Source organism: Enoplosus armatus, chromosome 20 (assembly GCF_043641665.1).
Source record: "Enoplosus armatus isolate fEnoArm2 chromosome 20, fEnoArm2.hap1, whole genome shotgun sequence".
NCBI classification, from domain to species: domain Eukaryota; kingdom Metazoa; phylum Chordata; class Actinopteri; order Centrarchiformes; family Enoplosidae; genus Enoplosus; species Enoplosus armatus.
In genome coordinates this window covers 6145907-6152781 of record NC_092199.1, presented here as the reverse complement: position 1 = coordinate 6152781, position 6875 = coordinate 6145907, and the positions used below count along the sequence as shown (strand labels likewise).

The window sequence follows — 6875 nt, the reverse complement described above, 5'->3', positions numbered from 1 at the left end:
AACCTGTGTATAATATGTTGTATATGTCATTACAGCACTGTAAATCTACTCATCCTATTTCTATGGCTGACTGTACCTACCTAGCCCTAACATGGGTGCTAAAGCTCTTCCTTTGCAGCAGAAAAGGGCATGGATCTGTCATGTTTTCCTCAAGGCTGCGATGAACCGGCAACTTTTTGAGGCAAAAAATATGAGCAACTTTGCCAGCAGCTGTTTGCTAAAAATGTATTTTCTTCAATGCATTTGATCTTTAAAGCCAACAGTCAAGTTTATCCTGTTTTCAGACCTCTCTCTCTCCCTGCTGCATGACACTATTGCCATACAGCGTTGCTGCAAAATATTGCCGGTTAAGCCTCCAGCCTTGAGGTGTGTTTGATTATGAGTTTTAAAACTGGCATCGCCGCCGCATGTCTTCGAGGTGAAAGCCTCCGCTGACCGATTGGGTCACATGATTTCTTCTCTTTCATTCAGAATGTTTATGTTAGTGTTTCCTGTATGTCGTGTTGAATTATGAATATGCTGAGAATAATGATAATAAAAAAAACAAAACAACAACATCAACAACACAGTGTCAGATTATGGTGTCCAGTCTCAGTGAGTCATTTCGTGGTGTCATATTCTGACAGCCTGCCCTGTCTCCCAGCCTCCTACACCGTCTCTCTTTGTGTTGCTCTTGAGGAGGGGGTGTAATAGATGGGGCCTGGCACACACTGTGGCCTGAGGATGTCGTGAAATACCCCCACAAAATATGGCAATTTGACACAGTTGATGAGGAATGAGAAGTGGTCTCAGAACATAAATCATGTTCTTGGAAGCTTAAAGCCTGCCTCAAGGTACTTCACTGTGTGTGTGTGTGTGTGTGTGTGTGTGTGTGTGTGTGTGTGTGTGTGTGTATGCGTGTGCATGTTTTTCCTTTTGCTGTCTTCCCGCTGGAGGTGAAAATCAGAAACAAAGGAAGACAATATTTAGATTGAACCTGACATGTTGTAATTGGATTTGTTTCAGCTACAGGCATGTGGCTCTGCAGGGGATTAGAAAATGTCTCAGCAGATGTAACATGGTCATCATGTCGTCTGTAACAGCTGCACATGTGACTCAAAGTTTAGATAGTAATATACCACAGTAGCCAAAACACCTGAACATCACACCCAAATGTGCTAGTTAAAAAAGCATTAATATGCTGCTATCCACCAGTTTTGTAAGCTGGCTGCAGGGATTGTTACCATTCAGCCACAAGAGCATCAATGAGGTTGGCCACTGGTTTGGGTGGTGAGGACTGACTCGCAGTTAATCCAAGATGTTGGATGGGGTTGCTGTCAGGGCTCTGTGCCAGTCAAGTTCACATGAAATTATTTCCTTATGGACCTGGCTTTGTGCATGTTGCACATTGTCAGGCTGAAGCAGGAGAGGATCTTCCCCAAACTGTTGCTACCAAGTTGAGAGAGCACACTCACTGTCCTTAACTAAAGTGGGCCAAACCCAAACCACAAAAGACAACCCAAATCACGGGGATGTCCACATACTTTTGGCCATATAATGTATCTATTTTTTAGTTTATCACTGGTACAGTCGGAGCACAGCAGAATCTGCTGCCTTCAGATGCTGTCAGAAATATTATAAGTTATTTTATGAAGCACTAAGTGAGTTTTTATGAGTTTAAAAAAAGTATATGTATATATATAGGGAGAGTATAGAGTATGAAATATATATATATAATGGTGATAAAGAGATCTGTTACATAGTGAAATCTACAATCTACATATGATTCATGGCACTGTGATACACTCAAACTTGTCATATTTATGGTTTTACAGCTATATCATGAATTATTGTCAACATACATGTGTCTTATTGGCCTGAATCACAATGTGGGGCTGCAAAAAACTCGAGTAAAAAAGAGTAAGACATGATGAAGTGTCAGGTATATATGTTTCATTATTATTAGTAATGTCAGTTGTGGTGTCCTTCTAAAATACGTCAACGGAAACAGAAATGTATTTTCAGTCTCGCGCTGTTTGTTATTCGAACAAGGAAACGCTGAAACAACTGTTGAAGGTGGAAGTCGGAGCTTTGTGAGAGGTACTTGAACGCATCACGTAAATCGGCTATGTGTAAGCTGCTGGACTCTGAGACCAGCAGCGTCCCGAGAAGTTCTCCTCCAGTCTCCATGATTTCCAACGCTACTTTCATTCAAAACAGAAATTAATCAAGTTAGAAAATGTTTGCTCGTCACAGGTGCTTGTTTCTGCCTTAAGCCGAATTCCTGTCCGATTTATGCCGAAGCTCCAGTGGCGCAATCGGTTAGCGCGCGGTACTTATATGACAGTATTCAGCAGAGCAATGCCGAGGTTGTGAGTTCGAGCCTCACCTGGAGCAGTGTTTTTAGACTAACCCTCACCTGTTGACATGCAGGCAAACCCCAGACCATGAATAAGAGGGAGAACTTCCTGTACTACGTGGTAATGACGTCACATAGTAATTCCCCCTCCATAAAAGTGGCGCTATATTCAGGTACAACTCTTAATGTACACGATAAACACACTGGCATCTTACTTCCTGTCAACAGGTGTGTTTGATCAATGAAAGTGAAATACAGTACACTCTGCACATCGCTCAATACAATACTAAACCAGAATGTCATGTAATTTAAGTATGATTCTGTCAATGTAACGCAAGTGAAGGTTTTTAGGACTCTACATCAAATATATCAAATAAAACATGTTGTCAGGCGTGATATTCTACATTCTTATGACTTCTCTCATGTGTTGAAGGACATCTTTTCTTTCACTGCATAATGTGATACACTAAGCCAACAGAGTGTCCTTTGTTTTAAGAGATGTGCGAAAATGTTGTTTTCTTTGTAAAGTCATGTATAATAGGGACAAGCATAAGGCAAGGCCGGTTTATAGTACCTATCAACAGTAAGGTAATTCAAAGTGCTTTACACAAGACTATAAAAGGCTATGTATAGGATTTCAAGGAATAGAATAAAACAGAAGTTAAGATAAAGGGTAAATGAACTTACTTCAAACTTTAACACCTTTAGAAATGGTTGAATATACTGTAGCTCATTAACTGCTAACATGTGACAAGTTTTGTGGATGTAGTGAAATTATTTTCTTATTCTACTTTTTCTTCTTTTCTTATATCTCTGGGGTCATATTTTCTGTTTATGCACACGCTGATAATAATGATTCCAAGAATAATAATTAACTAATAATCTAACTTCCATTTGTTTCAGTAAATGTCATATTAAGAACCATGTTGTTTGCCAGAAAGATTAAGTACAAATAAAAAATAATAACAAGTGAAAGTAAAGTAGTAAATAATATAAAAGTTAAAAAAAAATGTCTTCCTTCATCAAACGCTCAACTGAAGCAAACTTATTTTGGATTTTTCACTTTGGACAGTATGAAAACAAAGAAAGCAAGACATTTTTATTTTATACAAACTATATTTAATGACAACAGGCTCTCTTCCCTGCCTCCTGCCTCCGTCCTCTCAGGTAAGTCATGCAGCAGCGCCCCCTGTTGGTACTTAGTTGGAACTGCTACCCAGTTGTGAGACTGGCTTTTCACCACTAGAGAGCAGTGCAGCTACACGAGACAGAGCCCTGTAGCTCTCAACATGTTTTTCTAACTGTAGACACGCATTTATCTTCTTCAAGAAAAGTTTGTCTGGTGAGTGCTGCAGATCAGTGTGTCACAAATCTTATAATAATTCACAAATGTATTTAGTGACATTGTTCAATACACACACCTTTTAACAGCATGCACACTGCTCAGTTTCTTCACTGTATCTTAACATCTGTGTTACTTAAGACCCCCCACCCAACAACCATCAATCTTTTTTAGACACAACTTATTTCACTGCTCTCGACTGTTGCATCTTGTATAAATCTGTATCCTTGTATGTGTGTGTGTGCTTTGTGTGAATGTTTGTGTCCACGTCTGTCACTCTAAGCCCTATAAAGCTGGGAATGAACAAGCAGAAGATTGCTGTAATGATGTGACCCAGATGTCCCGGGTGCAGATTCTCCAGGCTGAAAATGAGAGTGCAGATCAGGGCCTTGTACCTCCCTCCCTCCCTCCCTCTTCTATCCAGCCCAGGACACAATCACAGATTATTTAGCAGCAGGGAATATGTGTGTATGTATTCATGTAAATGCATGTGGGCATATCATTTGAGGGAATATTGTAGTGTGTGTATGTGTTGTCGGCGTCTGTGTGTGTGTGTTTAAGCTCATCCAGATCCATGTAAAGACAAGGGATCAGATTTTGGAGTGTGTGCCACTTGTTCTTTCTGCTCCGGATTAGACGTAACAGTTTTTTAATTTACTCTCCTCAGCTGCTTCCATAAGACGCTAAAGCCTGGCATCACCCCTCCAGAGACCCCCACCTCACCTCACTCCACCCCACCCCACAACGCCTCCTCATCCTCCTCCTCCTCCTCACCCATCCCCTGAGGTGACCAGGTGGCTGAACAATCACACACACCACCCTGACAGTAGGCTCAGCGGGCCACTTTACTCAATGAGAAGCTCAGCAGTTGGAGTGGCCCAAGCGTCCGTATGTGTGGAAATATGTGTGTGTGTGTGTGTGTGTGTGTGTGTGTGTGTGTGAGGGATTGAGGGGGTAAGGGGACAAAAGACAGAGAGTTTAATATTTGGGATAAGCTGTGATTGAACATCCCGATCAGAGCAGAATGATCAAATTCTGCCAGTGATAATCCCCCATCTTGGAAAATTAAATACCACTCTGCTGTCCCTCTTCTGCTCACTCTCTCTCTCTCTCTCTCTCACACACACACACACACACACACACACACACACACACACACACAGCATTTAAACAGGGTCTTAATCTGACCTGTGTCTCATAACCCTGGTTGCTTCCTCAGGGAACTGTTCTGATATCTGATGAGTTTTTCATTAATAAGACACAAGTCTAATCCTGAGGGAGAAACACAAAATGACAACGGATAAGCCCAGCTTTCCCCTCACACACACACACACACACACACACACACACACACACACACACTCACATCATAACTCTGATCCACTGATACACTATCTAACTAAACATCTTTATAAACGCACTTATTCTTTAATCTCCCCCAACCCAGTTTTCACTCCAGTGTACATTTTATTTCTTTGCACATCTTATTTATTTATTTGAATTAATGAAATATCATCTTTCTTTACACACTGGTTGTGCAAGAATTGGTCCTGGCTTCTCAAAAATCCACCAACTCTTTAAATACTCTGTTCTGACATTGGCCTTGTTTGAATCATACTGAGGCCCTGAGAATCAGTCATCATAGTTGGGGCGCCCTGGTGGTTTGGAGGTTTTCATGCCCTGACCATGAGCTTCAACGTCCCTGTTTTGAGTCCAGCCGTGGACATTTATTGTTGCATATCATTCCCCATCTCTCTCTCCCCTCATTTTGTGTCATCTCTCTACTGTTGACTCACCAATAGAGGCATAAAATGCCCCAAAAACATCTAAAAAAATCAGCTGCAAAGATTATCTGAAAATGAGGAACACATTTTCTTGTAATAGTGTTCCAAATGAGACTCTCACTATGAGACCAGACAGTTCATGTAAAACATGTACTAATCATGTCATGTGGGGAACCACAGCTGCAGATCCTTGACCCATTTTATGGTTTTAATCTTTAATTTCTATGAAAAACTTCCTTATTGTTTTCTGTTTCTCCTCCAAAACAGGCAGTCTGCTGTATCAGGCCAAATTCTCAGTCTCTTGCAGGTAGTAGATTTACCTGTCCACCCATTCTCTGGTCAACATGTACAGTTTTTCTAAGCTGAAATACTACCTGTTGACACTTCTGCGGCCCAGAGGGAAGTTCCTCGCTGTGCTCATCGATGATCCAGCCTTGGGTACAGTGTCAGTTTGAATTTATTGCAGATGTGTGTTGTGGCTGGATTGAGCTTGAAGTGCCTCCTTCCTCTATTGGCTTTCCACTGTGGGTTTTAACTGTACCACCTAACTAGACTCTGTGCTGAAATCAGAGTTCCTCTTTAAAAAACATCCACTAGAGTGCTAGAGTAGAGTGCTTCATGTCTGAATCCCTTAGTGGTTAGTATAGAAGAGTGTGGGAGTAATAATTTCCATCCCCTATAACATTCCTAGAGGCACCATTGGTGGAGAGATAACAGTGTAATTTCTTTTGACGTATGCAGAAAAAGATCATGTGTTGTACAATAACACCAGGGTCAAGGGTCGCAGTTTGTCCCAGACAAGGTGTAGCTGCATATTGAAAACCAGATAAGGAGTCAAAAACACACAGACAAGAAGACATTTTTGCACAATACAATCAAGACTATGCGTGAGAACAGCATGTGATTTAGGCTGTGACTGTTTCAGGTTCTTCACCCAGAGAGCAAGTTGCAAGAAGGTCAAGACCACTGACCTTGCATTGTTCGGTTTATAGAGAATTTCTAGGAAGTGTTATCTCCTGAAATTAACAAACATAATATTTTTAGGTTTGACTGATTAAAAACATAGAGTATCATGAATTAAACTGAAGAGGTGGTACAATCGATCACATGTATGCCTACAGAATGAGAAAGATTTCTTTCCCCCATGAGGAGATTTTTGTCATTCTTGATTTATTTTTGAAATGTGCATCTATAGACTACACGGAGTGAGTGAAAATAGTAAAATAGCATCATTTCAAATGAATTATAGTAAAATGAAAAAATTCTTCCTTCTGTTGAAGACTCCCACTGGAACCCCTTCAAGCATCACCGCTGTGCTTGAATTAGGTTGCACTTGTTATTTACTCCGGGGCACTCGTGTTCGTATGTGTGGTAACTTACAAATATATAAAGGAAGAAGATAATATAATAT

At 40.8% G+C, this 6875-nt stretch overlaps 1 non-coding gene across 1 annotated transcript; it reads left to right on the top strand.

Moving 5' to 3' along the window:
- The first annotated feature begins 2282 nt into the window (after positions 1-2282).
- Positions 2283-2376, top strand: trnai-uau (transfer RNA isoleucine (anticodon UAU)). The gene is made up of 2 exons: positions 2283-2320; positions 2341-2376. It is a non-coding gene; the product is annotated as a tRNA-Ile (tRNA).
- The last annotated feature ends 4499 nt before the right edge of the window (positions 2377-6875 follow it).